The sequence below is a fragment of the Notamacropus eugenii genome, chromosome 5, assembly GCF_028372415.1.
Source record: "Notamacropus eugenii isolate mMacEug1 chromosome 5, mMacEug1.pri_v2, whole genome shotgun sequence".
NCBI lineage: Eukaryota > Metazoa > Chordata > Mammalia > Diprotodontia > Macropodidae > Notamacropus > Notamacropus eugenii.
The window spans coordinates 236,823,852-236,848,084 of NC_092876.1; the positions used below are offsets into that span (position 1 = coordinate 236,823,852).

General features: G+C 37.8%; 1 protein-coding gene across 6 annotated transcripts in view; it reads right to left on the reverse strand.

Annotated features, from left to right (window-relative positions):
• The window catches only part of WIPF1 (WAS/WASL interacting protein family member 1), a 168,291-nt gene that overhangs the window by 44,326 nt on the left and 99,732 nt on the right, over nucleotides 1-24,233 (reverse strand). For 2 of the 6 annotated variants that reach the window (XM_072612375.1, XM_072612374.1), the window contains exon 3: nucleotides 19,636-19,697. The exons of 3 other annotated variants lie outside the window; for them this stretch is intronic. The gene's annotated coding sequence lies outside the window, so the exon portion shown is untranslated. Of the gene's footprint in view, nucleotides 1-500; nucleotides 4,889-19,635; nucleotides 19,698-24,233 lie in introns of those variants that run through there. One more of the 6 variants, XM_072612376.1, reaches the window with a different exon arrangement.

A 24,233-nucleotide genomic window follows, 5' to 3' on the forward strand; every position in this document is an offset into this window, starting at 1 on the left:
AAGAAACAACATTACTATAGTTGCATGGCAACACACATCATACTAATGTTTGTTCATCTATGTAAGGCTTCTAATTCCTTCCTTTACTGGAAGTCTAACATAGGTCCTTGCTAAAACCAATAGCTCAGCAATAAATATTTGGCCACACAGTACCATAGACAGAAAAACACAAGTACAGAAATAAATATCCATTTCAAGATACAAATGTATTGCAAAGAGGTTAAGACTTCTCCAATGAAAAGGAAAAATAATGCTAGTAAAGTTTTTTGCTCATGAACACTTCAGAGCTGCAGTTACTAATCCCTTAATGTCATCCCCAGTTATGGCTAGTGAACACTACCATGTTGGAAAATTGATATGAAGCCATAGCAAGAAAAGATCTTTTCCTCGCAAACCAAGCTCTTTCATTTTGACAAGTAGATGCCCCAGATTAAAAGTCATCTTGTTCTCCCCAGGCCCTTGTAAAAGAAATGTTTAGCTTAAAATGCAGTTTCTCTTACCGTCAAAGACACTGTGGAACCTGTATGAGCGGGGGCACAGGCAGAGAGGACATATAAGACCTAAGATTAAGTATAACAACCATCCCTGAAAATCGAGTCATCTTCTAGAACCAACATGGTGTAGTTAAACCAGCCATTTTAGACAAGTTCTGGACTTGTGGCTGAGTGTTACACCCTGAGTCAGAGACAGACATCCTTCTGTGGTTATTTGCTTCCTGTCTGATTAATTTACTCTTTGTTCCTCCCTCCTTTACTACAAACTACTGTGCAGAAAATGTCACTGAATTGGTTTGTCTTAAGAAAAAAGAAAAAAAAAACAAGTTAAAAATGTTTCTCCTCCCTACAACCTTTACATCCCCCAGTACAATGACCCAACTGAACCTCTGTGCTATGAGTGGCCTCAACTTTTTCAGTAAGTATTGAGAAATAACCGTCACAGCTCTTGAGATTTCTTTCAGGGAAGTGTGTTTGAAAATGTTTTTCTCAGTGTGAATATTCACCTTAGTAACTAAACAGTTGCTAAGGAATAAAATATTCAATTATATGAATAATTAAACTGTCCTTTGGTCCTACAAGGGGATGAGGAAACCCAAAAAACAAACAAACAAACAACTCAACTTACACCTAAACATGCCAGGCTTAACGAGTTACATTTAGAACTAGGAGGAAATTCGGACATCATCTAGTACAACCTACTCATTTTACAGATAAGGAAACTTAAAGGTCAAAGGTCACAGAAGCAATAAGTTATAGAGGCAGAATTCAAACCCAGCTCCCCTGAGTCCAAGTCCAGAGATTTTCAATGCATTCCAGTACCTTCCAAGGGAGTGGGGAGTGAGTAGGAAGGTAGGTGACTAAAAACAAACAAAAACCCTAGATGTGCAATGAGAAGGCAAGAAGGCAAGGTATTTTGAACTGTAAATTTTATGTCAAAATTTGCCCATTTGCATGTACGCATGTGATTGTGGGTATAATCAGACACAAAGATAGTCAGCTGCAAAACCACAGCAAAAAAAGCAATAAATTTTGTTTGTTTTCATTGTCAATCTAAAAGACTTTTTGGTACAGTTACAGGGCTTTTGGCTAAACCAACAATATATGTACTTAGAAATGTTTGAGAAAAAGTGCAGAAATGAAGAGAACGGAGAAAAGCTATATCTCTTTCTGTCATTATTTAGAGACTAGAGAGAGGAATCAGAGAAAATAAAAATACAATTGTGGAGCAAGGGTAAAATAATCTTAACACACTGGTGTAATTTTCCTCTTCTCTATCTGTGGGATTTATAGTTCAAATTGCTTATAAATGTCCCTTGGTTTTGTGAAAACAAACGTACTCATGAGGAAGAAGAAGAAGGGTCTAATAGAGTAAAACCCAGAAGAAGATAAGTTAGGATAAATTCCCCTAATACCACTGTTGAAAAGTCAGTCAACAAACATATAGTAAATAACCTTGGGAAAAATCACTTAACTCCTCTGGAATCCTTCCATCCTCATTTGTAAAATGAAAGAGGCTGGGACAACTAGATAGGATGGAGAGAGCGGTAGCCCTGGAGTCAGGAGGACCTGAATTCAACTGGCTGTGTGACCTGGGCAAGTCACTTAACAGTGACTGCCTCCAAAAAATAAATGAAAGAGGCTGAACTACGTAATCTCTAGGGTTTGTTCTTCTAAATCCATGAGACTATGATCTGAGTAATACAACTAAAATTTCTCATTAAGTTTCCTTTTCTATTTTGCCAGATTCCCTTTGATATATCACATTTCTTAACTCCATCTCTCTTTATCTCCATATTATCCTCTTCCCCCCAGTATTCAAATATATCACAGATTCTTAACCAACTGTCTATGAATTTAAACACTTGCACTAGACAAAAAAGGCAGATCCCCTACTAACATTTATTTTTAATGAAGAGCAATCCAAATAAAAGATCAGAAACATAGAAAGGCTGGGGCAGGTGGGAAATAGGACTGTTGGATTGGAGTTTGGGCTCCATTCCCATCTTTATTAAAATTTTGTAATGTATTATCAAGAGGCAGTCTGGTTTAGTGAATGGGGAGTTGGCTTCAGAGTCAAGAGCTTCATTCTCATCCTGCCTCTGAGAGATACTAGCTTGGCTGTATGACTGTGGACAAATCACAACTTCTCAGTGACTCAGGCAACCCGCAAGGACTACAAATTACAGAGAAGATGCCAGTCATTATTTGTGGACCAGAGTTCATTACTGAGAGCTCTTTAATGAAATCATAGATCTAGTTTAAAAGATGCTGACAGCATCCATTAACATGTATTGAGTGTTTATCAAGAGTAAAGCATCATTCCTGGTGTTATTGAGAGTGACACAAGGACTTGAATTAAGGACTAAGGTGCATCAATTGAAGGAGGGGCACATTTACACATAATAGAGACAGTAGGAGGAAAAAATATTATTTCAAATTAAAATGATAATATCTGCTTGTAGTCATTTGTATTTAAAATGCATTTGCCCAGATAGGAGAAATTATAGTAAATTATACAAAATATTTTTAAAATCATACAACAAATTCTGGCATCATTTGAGGCAATTGATACACCTAGTCCTTTTAGGGTTAAGAACATGCAATGTATCCCAAAAACTTTACCATATCATAAAATTCTTACTATGCACTTATAATCATGAAAACTGTAAACTTGCCAAAGAGGAATGATAGTAGTAGCCAAAGAGAATGAGAGATGTCTGGTAAAGAATTTTATAGTTTTCCAGAGGGAAGATACAACCAAGTTGAAAATGTGATTCCCTTGGTCCACCAGTGAGGCTAAGCAATGCCCAAGGATACCACTAGGTGCCACTAAGAGGCAAAAAAGAAAGGAAAAGTTAAAAGGGAAGACACAGAGGAAGGAAAGAAAAAATATAAAAGAAAGAAGGAAAAGAGATTATGGGGGAAATATGTATTGGCTAGATACCTATCTCTCCGAGACCCTGTAATTCAGATTTAGCCACAAATCAGTAGGAAGAAGGAGACACTAATAAAATCCACCTTTATAAAAAAGCCTAAAATTTCACCTCCTTGAAATTTTCTCTCAATTTGACCTCTTGCACATCTTGCAATCATCTACCACCATATTTCAGCCTTCTAATTAGTGTTCCTACCTCCTACATTCATTTTTTCTAAATCATTTTTTGCACAAATGCCAAAATAATCTTCTTAAGGCCACAGGTCTGCCCCTGGCTAAAATCCCTTTATGACCTCTAGGATAAAATTACAAAGTTCTTAGTCTGACATTTAAGGCTTTCCAACTTCTGGCTCCAATTCCTTCCAGTCTCGTTTCATTTTATTCTCTTTTAGATCCTCTACATTCAAAGTAATTGAATTGGTCATTCCTCAGACTTAAAATTTCATCATCCACCTATGTGCATTTTCATAAGCCAGAAGCATCTCCTGCCTTTTGATATTCTTATATTCCTTCAAGGCTCAGCAGTAGCCCCACTTTACCCACGAATCCTTCCCTTATCCAAGTCAGTGTTTTCTCCAGTCACAAATTTTCTTAGAGCCCCAAATTTTTCTGATTATTTTCTTGATCATTTCGTTACACAGTTTTATGCTTAACTAGCTAGATGGTGCAGTAGATAGAGCACTGAAAATCTGGAGTCAGGAAGACTTAAATCCAAAGCTAGCCTCAAGATACTTCTTAGTCATGTGACCCTAGGCAAGTTACTCATTCCCTCTGCCTCAATTTCTACATCTGTAAAATGGACATAATAAGAGCACCTTTCCCCTGGGTTATGAAGGTCAAATGAGATCATATTTGTGAAGTGCCTGCAAGCCTTAAAATGCTATTATTATCTGTACACTCTTCTGGTACCAAATGGAATCTTTCATTTTTGTCCCCAATGCTTAGCACTGTACTTTACATAAAGCAAGAATTTAATAAATGCTTGCTGAAATGAATTGGAGGTCATCCAGAGAGTCATTGTAGTAAGAGTTGTGAGGGGGAGAGTCAAACTGCAAGGAGTTAAGGTGTGATGGGCTGTGATTAGTGTCAACTACACTTGAAGAGTTCAGCAATGAATTGAAAGTAGAGGCAGGGACAGTAGCAGGACTCAGAGAAGGTTTCCCTCCCACATAGGATAAGGGAGATGTGAACACATTGGAATCTGCAGGCAGAGGGGAAAGAATCAATGGAGAGGGAGAGATTGACTATGCAAAAGATGTCTATCTCTTGGGATGACTGATGGATTAATGTCCCAGAAGTGGTGGAATGGGATGAAATCAAAGCAGTTTTTCAGTGTTGGCTTTAGAATGGAAAAGGAAAAGGAATACTTCTCCCTCTGGGAGAAGAGGAAGAAAAAATGTTGAGGTCTGCAGAAGGGTAACTGAATAGGTTCCCAATGGGCATCCATGATCATCTTTATAAAATTAGGAGCAAAGTGAACTACTGAATACGTGGAAGAAGGACAAGGATGAGAGTCTGATTAAAGGAGGAAACAATGAACATTTATACAGCTCTTTATACTTTGCAAAGCCTTTACACATGTTATATCATTTCATCCTCACAACAATCCTGGAAGGAAGACACTACTGTTATCCTTGTATGACAGATGAGGAAAAAGAGGCAGAAAGAAAGTAAAGAATTAAAATTAAATGATGTGCCTAGGATCACACAACTAGCATCTGAGGGAAGATTCAAACTTAGGTCTTCCTAATTCCAAGACCAGCCTCCTATCCACTGTGCCACCCAGCAGCCTCTAGGAAAACTTGACAACAGATGTTTTGTGGCATTCTATAGAATCAAAAGGAGATAAATAAAAGGAATTCTGAGTATCAGTAAGAGATTAGCATGAATGTATATTGGATCTCATAAGCATAAACTTACAACTTTCTCCAGTAAGAGCTGGCTGGGAGAGAGACAGAGAAAATGGATGGTGAGATTTTCTAGGGTTGGAGATTTGTCATTCTCATATGACTGGAGATCAAGAGGCAAAGTACTCAAGTGTGCTCTCAACAGCATTTTTGAAAGTAAAGTCAGAAGGAAACTGATAGATGGCCAAATAATGGAGGTTTTAGAGTCACTTGGGTAATTCTGGGCAAATCATTTAACTTCTCTGGGCCTCAATTTCCTTATTTGTAAAGAAAAGGGGTTGGACTAAAGGGCTTCTGAGGTTCCTTCCAGGTTCAATACTTAGCACAGTACCTTGCACACAGTAGGTATTTAATAAATTGATTGATATATCTATGTTTCTATGAAGGGTCAAATCAGTAAGAGGACCCTCTCTCTTGGTAAATGTTGAAGGATAGGAGTTTATAGTCAATGAGGAATATTTCATAGTTTTAGAACCTAGAGGTGAAAGCTAGTATATAAATCTTCTTTACTGAATGTGTTCTTGGAACCTTATGTTGGCATGGAGACAAGGGAATTAATATAATTGCACCATAGGGAGCCAGCAGAATTAGTATAATTGAATCATGGATAGGCTAACGTGTATCCAGAAAAGTTGTAATCTGGAAAATGTAGAACTGATAGATTGATAGAACTGTTGATTTTTGATAGCCAAATGCGAAGGCACTGATGAAGGTGGGAGAAAGAATGGGAAGTATAGGGAACATAACAAAACAGCCTTTAAACTTTTAAAAAATCTGTGGGTTTAGAAACAGAGGAAGGGAGAAAATGAACTATGAAAAGCATGTTCTGTTTAAGGAAGCTAATCCTAAAGTCAGATGGCCAAAAAAAGGGGAATAAACTCATTCTGCTCCTCTCCACTCCTTCCTCCTTCCCTTTTACATGTTGTGGCCTCCCATTTCAGGGCATGAAGTTCACACTCCTGATTTATCCACTCCTGGCGGGAGCAGCTTCGTTAGAATCAGGTGTGTCCTGTGCCATTAATTAGGCTAGCGATGAGTGCCATTCCAAACATTCCCTTTGGTCAGCTTGGTTATTCATACCCAAAAGGCAGCTTTGGGGAGGGGGAGACAGCAAGTACAACTCAGGGCCTGGAGTCCAGAAGATCTGAGTTGAAATCTGGCATAAGACAGCTCCTAACTAGTGTGGTCTTGAGCAGCTCCTTTCACTTGTCTGCCTCAGTTTCCTCCACTGTACAATGAGGATCATCATAGAATCTACTTTCCAGGGTTCTTGTGAGGTTAAATGAGATGTTATCTATAAAGCATTTAGCACTACGTACCTGGCACATAGTAGGCGCTTAATAAATTTTTGCTCTGTTTTTCTCAACACCTTCTCTTCCGTTCACATCAAGAACTCTTTTAGGTAACGCAAATCTGATTACTGAAGAATTCAACAGTTTCTAAAACAACGCTAACTAAAGTGACATCAGCCTATGCCAGTTAGACTAATGTTAGACTCTCAAGAGATTAAAGGAACCAAGCAATGGGTTTAGTCCAGGGGATGCTAGGGCTGTGTCTTTAATTTCCCTTTCCTACTTGATTTTGATCCTGTTTTTTATGCTCACTAGAAGAGGGCAACTACGTGACACAGTGGATAGAACATTGGACTTGGAATTGGGAAGACCCATCTTCCTAAGATCAAATCTGGCCTTAGACACTTACTAGCTGTGTGATCCTGGGCAAGTCATTTAACTGCCTGCCTCAGTTTCCTCATCTGTCAAATGAGCTGAGAAGGAAATGACAAACCACTCCAGTATCTTTACCAAGAAAACCTTAGGTGGGGTCATGAAGAGTCATTCGTGACCAAAAAAACAACAACAGGAGAAATGGAATGGGAGGATGTAAGGGCATATGGAAAGATAAAAGAAATCAAAAGATCAAAAGTGAGAGGATTTTCACGCTGAGACAAATTTGAAGATTTTGGTTTAGGATTGTAAAAATTTATCTTATACTCATCTTTCTCTCCCAACTACCCACACTGATCAATGTGAACCCCAAAATGCAACAAGACAGAAAACAGCCAGAGCCCAGAAGTGCCCTGTATGTCACAGGGTGCATACAAATTACAGCACAGTGTCTTCTGCTGCCATATTGGTAGCAAGGGCAGCTGAACCTGCAGGGGAAGAAGGTAGCAACGACAGGTAACAGAGTTGATGACTACACCAGCCCTTTCCTCTCCTACCCTGGGTCATCTGTAGATGTGAAGGGGTTGGGAAGAAGAGGACAAAGATCTATTAAGCACCTACTATGTGCCAGGTGCATACTGCTAAACACTTTATGGATATTATCTCATTTAACCTCACAAGAACCCTGGAAAGTAGGTGCTATCATGATCCTCATTTTACAGTGGAGAAAACTGAGGCAGACAGAAGTAAAATGAGTTGCCCAAAGAGCAGTGTTCTAGGCTGTACAGCAGGGGCTTCTTTTTGAAGGGAGGGGAGGAAGAAAGAGAAAGCACATCAGGGAAGTTTTCTTTAGCAGTGGAGTAGTGTGGGATTTTTTGGGTGGGGAGAATGGAGGAGAGTGTTTTTCCTGGGTAGTTTGTTTTCCCCAGTATGTTTTTCTAATTTCCCTGGGAAATATTTCTATGACCCTGGGAAGGTCCTTTGTGCCATACTGTGTTTCAAGCCACCCAAAATCTTAGATTCAGAGAATACAGAAGGGTTTGGTGGTGATAAATCCATGTCACAAGGTCAGCAATTGCTGGACCTGTGACAATACTTTCAGAATCATTGCCTCTTCTGTCAGGGATGCCTGCATCAGAAGTTCAAAGACCCTGGTGGTCAGAGGTCACAAGACTATAATACCTCCTTCCCAATTTACAGAAACAAACAAGAAAGGAATAGTTTGGAAATGATCAGAGAATTATTTTGTGCTTGTTTTTCTCAGGAAAGAGTCTTAGAGGGTCACAGGTGGAAACCATCATGCAGAAGTCTAAATTAGGACAACTCAAAATTGCCAAAGCTACATATTTAAAATAGAAATCAAGTCCCCTCAGGATGTGCTTTGGACTTTAGAGCAGAAACACTGTGTAGTGGGAAAAGGATCCAACTTGACTATTGAATCCTGCCTTCTATATTTATTTAGCAGCTCTGTGAAACAGGCAAATTATTTAACTTTCTCAACTTTCTCAACAATAGTAATACTTGTTATACCTACCTAAAGGCATCACTGTGAGGATGAATTTTGTAAACTTTGAAGTGTGGTATATACAGGTGTCCCAAAAGTTTCAATATGGTCTTAAGCTTTAATTTTTGTTATTTTGAGTCTCTGAGTCTTTAAGACTATTTGTTCAAGTAAGGTATTTGTGATAGCAAGTGTGTGTGTGTGTGTGTGTGTGTGTGTGTGTGTGTGTGTGTGTGTTTGTTGATGAAGAAGACCATGCCATCAGAGAAATAATGCCATGACTTGCACTTGACTTTGTTTTGAGTGAGGGAGGGCTGTGCAGGTCACCAGCCTCACTTCTCCCCCAGATTCATCTGAATCCAGTGACCAGATATTCATCAGGATGACTGGAGATGACCCAGGATGAAGCAATTGGGGTTAAGTAACTTGCCCAAGGTCACACAGCTAGCGAGTGTCAAGTGTCAGAGGTGAGATTTGAACTCAGGTCCTCCTGATTCCTGCACTGGTGCTTGACAGCAAGTGGTAAGACACTGAAAGAGTAGCTGGATGGCACCATAGTGCATAGAGTGATAAGCCTGGAGTCAGGAGGACTCACCTTCTTAAGTTCAAATCTGGCCTCAGATACACAGTAACTGTGTGACTGTTTGCCTCAGTTTCCTCATTTGTAAAATGAGCTGAAGAAGGAAATGGCAAAACACTCCTGTATCTTTGTTAAGAAAACCCAAAATGGGGTCACAAAGAGTTGGAAATGATTAACAACAGGGCATTGAATACTAGTTGATATCTGGATGAATAACTGACACCTCAGTGGCAAAGAATCCTGTTGAAATCACCTTGAGAGTAGAGAGAAATACACTGAGAAGCTGCATGGTGGAACGTGTGGGATCTGGAGTCAGAGGACTTGTGTTTTACTATCTACATAATTTTGGGCAAACAATTTAATCTCTTGTATTTCAGTTTCTTCATTTACAAAATGAAGAGGTTAAATTAGATGATAGCAATAATTTTGTTATTTAGTCATTTTTCAGTTGTTTCCCTCTCTTGGTGGCCCCTCTTGGGATTTTCCTGGTAGAGATACAGGAAAGGTTTTTCCATTTCCTTCTCCAGCTTATCTTAGAGAAGAGGAAACGGAGGTAAACAGGGTTAAGTGACTTGTCCAAGGTCGTAATGCTAGTAAGTGTCTGAGGCCACATTTGAACTCAGGTCTTCATGACTCCAGGCCTGGTGCCTTATTCGCTGTGCCACCTAGCTGCCCTTAATAATAATAATAATAATAATAATAATAGTAATAGCTAATATTTAGTAAGCAACAGCTCTATGATAGTTACAATGCTAAGCACTTCACAAATATTATTTCATTTAATCCTGGCAGGAACCCTGGCAGGGAGATGCCATTATTCTTCCCATTTTATAGTTGAGAAAATTGAGTCCAACAGATGTTAAGTGACTTACCTAAGGTCACACAGCTAGCAAGTTTCTGAGGCTACCTTTGAATTCAAGTCTTTCCTGACTCCAAGCCCAGTACTCTATCTACTGTATCACCTAGAGCTGACTGAGGTCTTTTCTAGCTCTAAATTGATGCTACTATTTGGAAATGTTTTCTCCTAATTCTCTTCCTCCTCTAGTCATCTCTACCATGACCATCAATGCCTCTAGCATCAGAGACTGCTGAAGAATGTTTTCACGCCTTAGTGAAGGACCATCTAGTCCAAACTCTGTCTTTTTTACAACTGAGGAACCCGAGATCCAGGGAGGTTCAGTGACTTGTCCAAAGTTACACAAGAAGTATAAGAGTTAGGACTTGAATTCAGAGTCTCTGACTCAGGAGCCAGTGCTTTTTCCACTAATTATGTTGCTTTCCATATAAGTACTTGATCAATATTTGTTGAAAGAATAAATGTTAGACCTCAGAATTGACAGAAACTAACAATGAGTTCTCAAAATCATCTCTTTGGCTGACATTTCACAAAAGCATAACAAGGGCTTATGGTCTCACTGGCCAATGGGAATAGGTCAAGACCCAAAGTGTTGTAGAGAAAAAAAGAATAAAATTAAGGTTCTCAGAAACTATGGCCTATTTGTGATAGCTTTAACTTCCTTGTCTCAAAAACAAACACACAAATAAAGCCCTTCAAACATGGGCTATTCTAGATCTCCTCAAAATAACACATATACTAAGACACATGGAAATTTAGAATGGCAGGGCAGTCGTTTGGTGTTCTAAACATCTCAGTAGAGCAGTATGGTTACTGAGCATCATGGTGCCACGTGGCATAGCCAAGAATGTTGACTGCCTGCACATCATTCCCTGTATCACAATCATTTTTAGAAGACTCTAGGATTACACCTCCTCCCTCAAAACCAGTTCCAGGCTGCCGGTTCCATGTTCTTAAATTGGACTTTATATGAATATAGTTATAAATGTGGTAATGTAGCTGGTGAGAACTCATTGTGGCAGACCACTGGAACTGTGAAGAGTCTGGTTAAGCTGTGTGTCTTTTCCTGTATGTCTGTTGCTATATATGGCATAGCCCTGGAGAAGTCTTCTGGAGAACTGAACAGAAGATGGTGCAGTTAAGAAGTATTTTAGGCTAGCCTACCCAGTACAACTCCTCCACAATCATTTAGGAAACACACCAGATACAATTTTGATTAAGAAAGCCAACAAAAAGTCACAGTGAGTCATTTTACCAGTCCAGGGCAGCTTAGGGAGACAGACAGAGAGCTCCATGGAGATTGAGGATGGGAGCTGGCCAGGAGCAAGTGATGAGATGGGGAGGGTTCTAGTGCCTAGACACTGAAAAGGAGCTAAGACAGAGCACCAGAGCAGGAAGCACCAGGGAAGACAGAAAACCCAGGGGACCTCTGAACTAGCTCTGGGAGCAAAACTGCATGCAATCTGGTAGCTCTGTTGTCCATTACCCAGTTCTGGGTCATGGATCCAGGGCAGAGAGGAGCAGTTGTAAACAAGTAGGTCCCTAGCTGAGTGCTAAGCACAGAAAAGTTCCAGAAACTTGGCTGTTTGGTTCTGAGCCCAGGAGCAGAGCAGGAACTCAGTTCTAACCATTATCCCAGCACATTAACCTGCACTGGAACTATCAGGACAAGAGACCAAGACCAAAGGGGAGCCAGCAATTCAGTTTCTCTCAACTTGCAGAATTTGCCAGTGGTTTAACAGTAACTGAATCCAACACCAGCCTTCTGAGACTCAACTAAACACAAGCCAACAGTCCCAACTTGTAGAACCAAGACCAAGAAAGTAGTGAACAGACCTTTCCCCAGGTCACATTACTTTGTAAGGACTGAAAATATCCAGGCCTCTAGACTGAAATGTGAAAGCAGCAGAAGGACATAAAAGGACAGAAACTCAGGCTAGACATCTACCCCACTCCCCCAAAAGTGAACAGAAAACAACACTAACATAAAGTCAAGGAGTAGGCTGGAAGAATGAAAAAAAAAAAGAACCCAACCATAAAGAGCCACAATGGTGACAGGGAAACTCAAGACTCAAACACAGAAGACAACAACTTGAAAACATCTACAAATGAAGCCTCAAAGAAGGAAGCATATTAGACACAACCCCAATAAGTATTCTTAGAAAACTTAAAGGGGCTAAAAATGATTAAAAACCAAATGACCTGAACTAATTCATTTATTCAATGCTATCCCAATTAAATTGCCAAAAAGATATTTTATTGATTTAGAAAAAATAATAACAATTAATTTGGAAGAATGAAAGCTCAAGAATGTCAAAGGAGTTAATGAAAAAAATGTAAAGCAAGGACGTTTAGCAGTACCAGATCTTAAACTGTATTATAAGTTGGTAATTATCAAAACTATCTTGTGCTAAGAAATAGAAAGTGGATTAGTGGAAAAGAGTAGACATGTAACACACATTAAATGATCATAGTGTTTGACAAATGTAAAGATTTAAGCTTGTGAGATAAGAATTAACTACTTGGCAGAAATTGCTGGGAAAATTGGAAAGCAGTCTGGCAGAAATTGAGTATAGACCAATATCTACACCATTACCAAAGTCAAAATGGATACATGACCTAAATATAAAGGGAGATATCATAAATAAATTAGAATAACATACAACATATTATCTATCAGACTTATGGCTAGGAGAAGGATTTATAAATAAACAAGAGACTGAGAACATTGTGAGATGGAAAATTGATAATTTTGATTACATTAAATTAAAAAGGTTTTGTACAAATAAAATCAATATAGCCAAGATTACAAGGAAAAAAAGAAAATTGGAAAAAAAATTTTGTAGAGTTTTTCAGATAAAAGGCTCATATCTCAAATATATAGGGAACTTTGACAAATTTATAAGAATATGAGTCATTGCCCAGTTGATAAATGATTATAGGACATGAACAGGTCATTTTTTGATGAAGAAATCAAAACTATATGTAGTCATATTGAGATGAATTATTATTTTCTATTATTAATAACCAATTATTAATTAGGATTTAGGTTTTTAATTTCCTCATTCAGGGGCCAGCTGCTGTAGGTCAGTCAGCCAGTCTCTGAAGGGCATGGTTGACAGAGGAGACTGCCCTAATCTTCTGGGAATAAGCTACTTGATTTTAGGCAGGACCTCACCCTATTAGGACATCTTACTTCAGTTTGGGGTGTAAACAGAATCTAATCTAAGTGGATAGGGCATAGGCCCAAGTCTTTACAATCCTACAATGGAGTTTAGGATGACCCAGCTCATAATGGAGAAAACCAGCCAGAGTGTCCTAGGTAGAGATGGATTACCCTGTCTAGATTATTGGAGGAGGCTATTTTATGATCAAGCCACATTCTTGGCAGGAGGAGAAGACCTTTTAAGCCTACTTCTTCATTAAGTGTCAGGTTTGATTTCTGCTGTCAGGGGCTACTCCTTATTCAAAGGTATTTAAAGCATTCAGTGTCTCCATAGTTTTGTCTTTAATTACTAAGGGAAACCACTCACCATCAATTTATTGATTATCAGCTAGTCTAATTGATAAGTTGATTATTAATTACCCAGAAATTCTTGCAGGTTTATCATTCACTACAATATGAAAAAAATGCTCTAAATCATTATTGATTAGAGAAATGCAAATTAAAATATCTCACACCTCTCAAATTGCTTAAAATGATAGGAGAAAACGGCAAATGTTGGAGGGGAGGTGAAAAAACTGAAGCACTAATACACTTTTGGTGAACTGTGAACAGATCAACCATTTTGGAGAACAATTTAGAATTGTGCCTATAGAGTTATAAAACTGTGTATACACTTTGACCCAATAGTACCATTGGTAGGTCTGGGATCAGGGAATAAGGAAAAGGTGATCAGGGAATACGGAATAGAACTTATATATTCTGCAATATTTATAGTAGCTCTCTTTTGGTGGCAAAGAGAGGATGCCCATCATTTGGGGAATGGATAAACAAGTTGTGGTATATGATTGCAATGGCATACTACTGCACTGTAAGAAATGACAAGCAGGCTGATTCTTGAAAAAGATGGAAAGACTTGCATGAAATAATGAAGAATGAAATGAGCAGAACCAAGAGAATGTTGTATACAGTAACTGCAATATTGTTTGAAGAATGACTGTGAATGACGAAATGATCAAATCAACTACAAAGGGTCTATGAAGGAAGATGCTATCCACTTCCAGAGAAGGACCTGATAAACAGAAGCATGCATAGTATGATAATATGGTGTGTGTGTGTGTGTGTGTGTGTGTATGTGTGTGCGTGTGTGTGTGTGTGTGTGTGAGAGAGAGAGAGAGAGAGAGAGAGAGAGAGATGAGAAATGGTGGCTTTCTCTAGTGCAGTGTGGGGAGGAAGGGAGATACTTCAGAACCTCAAAAATAAGTTAAAATTAAAAAAAAAACCCATGAGAGTTATGAAGAAAGGTATAAAAAAAGAATGAACAGCTTGGTAAAAAAAAAAAAAAGTACAAAACCTTACTAAAGAAAATAGCTCCTTGAAAATTAGAATTGGCTAAATGGAAGCTAATGACTCTATGAGACATCAAGACAAAATAAAACAAAGTCAAAAGAGTGAAAAAATAGACACATAAATGAACTATCTCATAGGAAAAAAAATGTTGACCTAGAAAATAGATCAAGGAGAGATAATTTAAGAATCAATGGACTACCTGGAAGCCATGAACAACAACAAGAACAAAGAAAATCATATTTCAAGAAATTTCAAGAAAATTGCCCAGGTCTCTGAACCAGAGAGTAAAGTAGACTCTACCAGTCACTTCCAGAAAGAGACCACAAAAAGAAGACTCTGAGTAATATTATACCCAAAACTCATAGCTCCTACGTCAAGGAAAAAATAGTGCAAGGAGCCAGAAAAAAAGACTTGAAGTACCAAGCCACAGTCAGGATCACACAAGCTTTAGCAGTCACCACTATAAAGAAATCTGACATTCCAGAGGGCAAAGGATCTAGGCTCACAACCAAGAATAACCTATCCAGAAAAACTGAGTATAATCCTACCAGGGGAAAAATTGGATCTTTAAGGAAACAGAGGAGTTTCAAGTACTCTTGATGAAAGGAGTGGAGTTGAATAGAAAATTTGACATCTAATCATAAGACTCAAAAGGAGCAGAGAGATAAATGTGAATGAGAAATCAGGGGTCTTAGAAGGAATACAATGAGAGAGAGGGCCTGGATATGATTCTATTACATTTCAATGATCTCAAAAGAAGAATGGAATGGTGAGGAAGAAAAATACACTGGGAAAGGGGAGAAGTGAGAGAAAGAATGGGGAAGATTTTATCTCATGTAAATAGGGTGCACAAAGAAGAGTTTATACAATGGAGGAGCTAGAGCTAGAAAGCAAGCAGCACTTGAACCTCACTCTCATGTAAATTGGTTCAAGGAAGGAAGCATATACATATTACGCAGTTGGGTACAGAAACTCATCTTATCCAACAGGGAAGTAGGAAGAAACGGAATTAGAAGGGCAAAAGGATGGATAATGGAAAGGCAAATTAAAGGATGTAGTGATCAGAAGTAAAATAGAATATTGAAGAAGTAACAGGAAAAACAAGAGAAGGAAAAATATAAGGGAATAGGATGGATGTAAATACACAGGTAGCAGTCATAACTGTAAATGTAAATAGGATGAATGTACCCATAAAATGGAAGAGAACAGCATAATAGATTAGATACTAGAATCCAATAATGTTGTTTACAACCTCCCTCCCCACAATATTGGAAATAGAAAGATATACATAAAGTTAAAATAAAGGAGGCCTGGAGCAGAATCATTTATACTTCAGTTGAAGTAAAAAAAAAAAAAGGCAGAAGTAGCAATTGTGAGCTTAGAGAAAGCAAAAATAGACCTAATTAAAGAAGATAAGGAGGAAAACTGCATTTTGCTAAAAGGTACCACAGACAATGAATTAATATCAATATTGAACATACATGCATCAAATGGCATGGCATCTAAATTCTTAGAGATAAAAATTAAATGGGCTATAGGAGAAAACAGACAGTAAAACTATAATGGTGGGGAGCACCTTAAGTTACCTTTCTCAGATCTACATAAATCTGATCTCAAAATAAATAAGAAAGAAGTTAAGGAGATGAATAGAATTTTTAAAAAGTTAGATATGATAGACCACTGAACGGGAATAGAAAAGAGAATGTCTCTTTCTTAGCTGTGAATAGCATTTTCACAAAAATTGATCATGTATTAGGGCATAAAATTTTCACAAACAAATATGGAAAAGCAGAAATATTAAACTCACTCTTTTCTTTACATAATAAAATAAAACTTGCATTCAATAATTGAAACCAATTAGTTCTAAAGAATTAATGCCTCAAAGAACAACCAATAATTTCATTTAAAATAGTGGCAAAAATGAGATATCATACCAAAATATGTGGGATGCAGTCAAAGCAGTACTTGGGAGAAAAATTTATAGCTCTAACCATTTACATCAACAAAAGAGAAAAAGAGTAGATGAACTAGGTGTGCAACTAAAAAATACTAGAAGACCAACAAATTAAAAACCTCTAATTAACACCATAATGGAAATCCTGAAAATGAAAGGAGAGACTAACAAAATTAAAAGTAAAAAAAAATATGTTAAACTAATAAGTAAAGCAAGGATTTAGTTTTTGGAAAAAGATAGATACAAAGTAGATAAGCCATGAGCTAATCTGATTTTTTTTTAAAAAAAGAAGGAAATCAAATCACTAGTAACAAAAATGAAAAAGGTGAATTCACAATCAAATAAGAAGAAATAAAAGCAATTATTAGGAGGTACTTACACCAATTATATGTCAATAAAACTGACAATCTAAATGAAATAGACAATTATTTACAAATTTTAATTGCCCAGATTAACAGAACAGGAAATAGAAAAATAACTATTTTGGAAAAAGAAATTATACAAGCCATAAATGAAACCTTAAAGGGAAAAAAACCCCTCAGAATTAGATGGATTTACGAGTAAATTCTACCAATAACCATCAATTCCAATACCATACAAACTGTTTCAAAAAAATAAAGGAGTCCTATCAAATTTTTTCTATGACACAAATATGATCTTGATACCTAAACTAGGGAGAGGTCAAAACAAAGAAAGGAAACTATAGGCCAATTTCCCTAATGAATATTGATGAAAATATTTTTAAATAAAATACTAAGTAGATTACAGCAATATATCACAAAGATTATACATTGTAATCAGGCTAGCTTTATACCAGGAGAACAGGGCTGATTCAATATTAGGAAAACTATAAGCACTGATCACACTGACAACAAAAAATTATATGAATATTTAAGTAGATTCAGAAAAAGCTTTCAACAAAATACATGTTGTTTTAAAAACCACGCAGAAATAAAAAAAAACATTTAGAAATTAATGGAATTTTCCTTAAAATGATCAGTAGTTTCTATAAATAACTAAGAGTCAGAATTATCTGTAACGGGGACAAAGCCAGAAACCTATCCAATAACATCAGGAGTGAAAAGTGAACATGTCCATTATTACCATTACTATTTAATATTATACTAGAAGTGCTAGTTATAACAAGAAGATAAGAGGAGGAAATGAGAGGAATGAGTTAGTAATAATAGCCAAGAAAGAAAAACTATCACTTTTTGCAGATGAAATGATAGTTTAATTAGAGAACTCTAGATATTACTTTATAGAACCAGAAAAAATAATAACAAAATTTACATGCAGAAACAAAAAGCAAAAAGTATCAAAGGCATCAGTGGGGAAAAAATGAGATAGAAGAGGGCTTTGTAATGCTTGATCTCAAACAATACTATGAAGTTGTTAGTTGTCAAAACAATTCAGAATTGGATAAGAAATATAGAGGTTTATAAGTGGAGTAGTGAGGTACACAATATACAGAAGGAAATCATAGTAATATGGTGCTTGATAAACCCAAAGATTCCAGCTTTGGGGGGCAAGAATTCACTACTTGACAAAAACTGCTGGGAAAACTGGGAAACAGCCTGGCAAAAAACCTCACACAGTATAGCAAAATAAGCATAACATCACAAACAAATTAGAGGAGTAAGGAAGAAATTACCTGCCAGATCTATAGATAGGGGAAGAGTTCATGACCAAACAAAAGATAGAAAAGTTCACAGGAAGTAAAATGGACAATTTTATTTCCATAAGATTAAAGAGTATTTGCATAAACAAAAGCAATGCAGCTAAAGATAGAAAAGGAGGAAAAGTGCTTGCAGTAAGATTATCTGACAAAGGTCTCATTTCTATGATGTATAGGAAAAAGAGTCAAATTTATAAGAATAAAAGCCATTCTTGAACTGATAAGATGGTCAAAGGATATGTACAGACAATTTTTCAGAGTAAGAAATCTGAACTTCATTAGTCGTTAAAAATGCTCAAATCACTAATAATTAGAGAAATGGAAGTAAAAACAGCTCTTAGGGACCTCATACCTATCAGATCAGCAAAGTTAACAAATGCTGGGGGCTTTAGGAAAACAAGTACTCCAGTGCACTGTTGGTAGAGCCGTGAAGTGGTCCAGCCATTCTGGAAATCAATTTGGAATTAGGCCCCCAAAGCTATTCAATTTAACATACCCTTTGGGCAATAATACCACATCTAGATCTACACTTCAAAGACATCAAAGAAAGAGGAAAAGACTCCATATGTACAAAAATATTTATAGGTCACAAGATCAGCATCAGGTGTGTGCCTTAAGGAAATAACTTCAGAACCATAAGTTCTTAACTCGGAGTCCAGTATTTCAATGTAATTGATTTCCTTTGTAAATTTTATGTATTTTGTTTTTGGTACTTAATAACATTGTGAGAAGAGATATCAAAAGCTTCACCAGACTGCCAAAGGGATCCATGCTACCACAAGAGACTAAACCCCCTTGTTGTATCTAGGCATTTCTCTACTCCCTTGAGTATACCTGGGTCAGAATACTCCTGACAGGTAGTGGTCTCAGCGGATTGACAGTCCCTAGTTCCTTGTTGTCATCTCTCTAGGTTGGGCCATGCCAGGGTATTCCTGAGCCTGAGAGAGGGCCCGAAGTAATATCTTGTATGGTAGCAAGTGGTACAATGGATAGAGTACCAGACCTGGAATCGGGAAGACCTGAGTTCAAATCCAGCTTCAGACACGTAGTAGCTGTGTGACCTTGGATAAGCCACTTAATCCTATTTGCTTCAGTTTTCTCATAGCTGGAGAAGGAAATGGCAAACCACTCTAGTATCTTTGCCAAGAAAACCCCAAATGGGGTCACAAAATTGGACATGACTGAATAGCAAATACCTTATACAAAACCTACCTTCTTTTTAAGGTCCCTTTGTTCTTAATATTTCATCCCCTACTGAAGTACATTTTGAATGACATTCAACTAAACAATTGAGAGCATATGAGCATATTTTTATAAATTTTCAGCTCCAAGCCTCAGGCTGACCTGCATTTATCCCAGAGCTGTGGCCATGTTGCTACACACTTGCTTGGTATGGGCTTGGCTCTAGATTCCACACTGAGGGAAAAGCAGTAAACCACTAGATTTGCTCCTTTACTCATATTTAGGAGAGATCTTATTACTCCTTCTGAGATGCACTTAGTTAGGAGACCTTGAAGAAAAGACAATATAGAAACATATTTAATACTCACTTAAAATATGGTCTCCTTTCCAAACAAGGCCATTTGGAAACCTTGAAAAAATGGCAGAGATTCTGAAAGACCAGGGAAAATGAAGGAATGATTAGCCTAGAGTAGGGAAAGGAGGAGAAGTCCAATTCGGGGAAGAAAAGTTCCCTTAGGGTTTTCAAGCAAGATTAAGATCCAAAATTTCACAAGTTTATTGAAACCAAAGAAGTCTCTGAGGTCTACCTACCCATTAGTCTTCTTTCCTGGGCGAGCAAGAAGGGAGAGACCCATTTAATTATGTTCAACACTTTTTAAAAGTACTATCTTTGCCCAAGTTGCTTAAACAAAATTTTCCTGCATTGTCAATTACTCCAAGCAGGTGGTTCATAAAATACGGTACGATGGAAAGAATAGGAATTTGGAATCAGAGGAGCGACCTGAGGACCAACAGAGAATCCTGGCTCTGTTATTTACTAGTTACATGAACTCGTGCAAGTCATTGAACATATCTGGGTTGTTTCCTCATCTATAAAATGAGAGGATAGGACAAGATGAATTCTCAGGTCTCAGCAGCTCCAAATGTATATAATCTTGGGACCTAGGAAAAAATAACATAATTAACAAAAAAACACTTTGCCAAGAAACAGAGGGAATTTCCTAGGAGATTTCTAGCAAACTAAGTTGCCCAAGATAATGGGAAAGCCCCCTTCTTCTCTCCCTCAAAATCAGCTTCCTGCAGAGGTGAAAAGCCATTTCTTTGGGCAGAACTGTTCATCCTCATTACTTGTCAGTCTCACTGTTTATCTTTTGGTTTGGAGAAGATCCATTCTTTCCCTCTACCCTATAGGTGCCAGGAGACAAAAATTTATGGCACTTCCCTTTAGTTTCTTTTGGCCAATTCATCCTCCTTCCTTCTACCCTCCTTGCTGTTCCTTATTATTATTTTTTTCTGTTTTTGTGATTATGGAGAAGTCTAATCCATTTCACTGATAGAGACCAGAATGCCCAGCTAGAAAGACTGATGGTCTCTTAAATCAAAAATGTGAATATTGGAGAATGGCTCAGAAAACTTCATCATAGACTGTGTCTTCTATCCAGAAGGGGCCATGAAAGTAATCTTCAAGTATTTGAAAGATTGTGAAGTGGAAGAGTAATTAGACTTACTTTTCTTGTCTTCAGAGAGTAAAATTAGGAACAACTGCAGAGATGCAGATTTAGACTTGATGTCAGGAAAGATTCCCTAACAATTAAGTTTGTCCAAAAAGTGCAGTGGACTGTCTAGAGAGGTTATGAATTCCCCATTTCTGGAAGTCTTCAACCACACATGGATTGGACACATTATAAAGCAGGTTCTTAGCTGGGTGCCTGCTGGCCTCTGAAGTCTCCTTTAACTTTGCAATTTGTGACCTCAGAGATCATCTGTCTAGCTTTCCTTACAGATAAGGAAACTAAGGCCCATCAAAAAGAAATAATTTCCCTAAGGTAACTCAGGGAATCAGTGGCCAAGCTATGATTTGATTCCAGGTCTCTTAACTCCATGATTCTGTCCATTATGCCACACTCTCTATTTGCTCTTTTTTGTCATTAGGAAAGAATAAGAGGATACTAATTCAACATAGCACTCCTGGTTAATTATTAAGTAGCTTGTTATGAATGCTTCAGGTGACCTATGCTCAGAGAAGGATTTTTATTACATACTTTTCGTCATAACCATCTGGCAGATATAGAAAAATTTCTTTTTAATGTTGCCTTTGGACTTTAGTCACACTGAATATTAGCATGTAGACTAGAAGTGATGAACCTGTGGCCTTCTAAATCCTTACATGCAGTCTTTTGATTGAATCCAAATTTGATTTGTTCTATAAAATTTGGATTCAGTCAAAAGGTTGCCCTTAAGGATTTAGAAGGCCACATGTCACCTTAAGGCTGCAGGTACCCCATTCCTGACATTACATTCATTTAACAATGAATGTAAGAAGGAAGTTTGACCAACTTGGCTTACACCTTAATATGGGGGAACATCTTTCTAGTGAGAGGTATCAGGGTCCTTTTTATCTCTAAATACTATGTGATCCACAGCCACATCTCTTGTTAATGAGGCAAGAGGTTATACTTTAAAATACAGACTTCTCTGATTTTTAAAATCTCTGCAGGTTTGTAGGTCTGTAAAAATAAGTCTGCTTATAAAGTTAATTTGAAGGCCAGCCCTTCATTCCAACATGTGGCCTTTGTGGAAGGAAGGATCATAGTGAGATGTGCCCAGAAAAGTCTCCCCTCCCTACACTGGCTGGAACAGTCACCGGATGTGAAGAGTCACAAGAATCACCAATGATCCCCACAGGCCACAGCAGCACACAACATCTGCCTGACTTGCCAGCTAAGAGAATTCCATGGAAGCATTCAGACCACTGGGAGTATATGTACTCCTGCCTTCATACAGCCTTGGACAAACAACTCAAATAAGAAGGGTGGGCCCAGGGTCCGCTGCTGGAACTCCAGCTGGCCCAAGAGAAAGTTGTGGAAAGGAAGAAAAGATGTGGGAAACTGGAACAGTTTGGGGGAAGCTGTCTCCAGAAGAATGTCACCACAGTTACTGCCCCCCTAAAAAACATCACCCCCCAAACTGAGTTTTCTTTCATTTTCATTTACTTCAAAGTCTGAAGTCCCAACAGAACTATTTTTATTATTGTTATTTTGGTATTAACAAGCCACTTCTTTTTAAATTGAAAACATCTCTAGGAGGATCAATGAATCATTAGTTATTAACAATTTGTTGTAGATTAGTTCAGTCTGCTTTCCTTTTAATACCTAATTGAAAACATCTGCCCAGGGCGATTTTGAAGTTAGATACTTAGGGGAAGGAGTGTGATTTTGGAAAACTTTGCATGAATAATTAGATTGGCTGGGGTACCTCAGTGGGAGACTTAGAAATAATATGTAAGTCCTGAATCTCTGGATAGAAGAAAGGAAGACAGGAAGAGAGAGAGAGAGAAATATATCATCACATTAGAAGTAATCTTAAAGACCATCTGATCCAGTCAATTCATTTTTTACAGTTGTGGAAACTGAAGTCCAGAAAGGGAAAGTGATTTGACCAAGATTATACAGATGGTAAAGAGTAATTCCAGAAAGAGAATCCATATGTTCTGACTTCCAGCCCATGTTAGCTATACAGGAAAATAAACAAAACAAACAGAACTCATTTCAAAATTTTGTCTGAAACAGCATCTACGGGGAAGGAAAACTCTCCATGTGGCGCCCAAGTACTCCACAGATAATTACTAATAGTAGGACAATAATTTCATTTTGTTATGGGTAAGCAGACTTTGATAGGCTAGCCTGGGAAACTCACCACCACTTACCACATTACTAGACATTAGGCTGTCTGAGGGCAGGTAATGAGTATTGTCTAACATGTGATCTCACCTTTTAAGTAGTGTCTAAGTCAGTACTCAAACTCAGTTCTTAGGATAGCCATAGAGTAAAGACAGACTTACCCATCTTATTTCTAAGGCACTGAAATCTTTAAATGCTTTGTACCACCTTGTTATAATACTTAGCTTATTTTAAACTTGGGAGCAGTATGACCTCTAAAGTTCACTTGGTTCCTACTTCTTCAGTTTTAAGAAATTTATTTTAAAAGAAAAGTTCTTAGTTATGTTATAATTGCTCTGAGCTCCCAGTTAGGAAAATTCCCAACATTTAGGGAGTAGTAGGATGAATACAGATACAAAGGGATAAGCAAAGTTCAGAAAACAACGTACACAATGACAATAAGAATGTAAAAAGAACCACTAAAAATCAACTGAAAATAAATGTTGCACAGTTACAAAGAACAAGCTTCGCCCCAGAGAAGAAGTATGAGAAGAGGTCATCATATGAGGTTATCTAATCCAGTCCCTTAGAAGTAGGAGAATCTATAAGTTTGTCTTTGTGGGTAGCTAGGCAACATACAGGCTCAAGTTCTGGACTTAGAGTGGAAAAGAAGAAAGTCTGAATCCTGCATCAGACACTATTTATAAGGGGAGATCAAATGTTGGATAAGACTCATTCCCTGACCTCAGGTAGCTTGATGGTCTAGCAATATTTTAAGTGATGACTAGTGTGGCTAGAGTGACTAGAGTTCCTGACTCAAAGTGAAGACAGATCTGACTTTGAATCTTGCCTCAGATACGTACTAGCTCTGTGATCCTGGGTAAGTTACTTCCTCTTTCCCAGCCTCAGTTTTCTCATCTGTAAAATGGGGATAATAATAGCACTTCCCTTACACAAATGTATAGGGATCAAATGAGATAGAGATAGAGTCTGTAAAATGCTTTGCAGACCTTAAAGAGTCATGGAGGGAAAGGGGTTAAGGTGGAAGGAGGAAAGCACAGGAGCAGAAGTAGTTGAGAGAGAAGGAAGGGCTGTGGTGATTATGCCACAGGAAGTAGTTGACCTGGAGGGAGGTTATGATAATAAATTGCTGCCCCTAACTGTAGTTCCTTATTTGTCTCACACAGGGTGAAGAGCAACATCAAATTTTAAAGAAAGCTAACATCTTATAGGTGGTGGTGGTGGGGAGGTTCAGAGGGGAGATGGGAAGCAAAATGGGCCATTTAGTAATTTTTCAAATATAGACT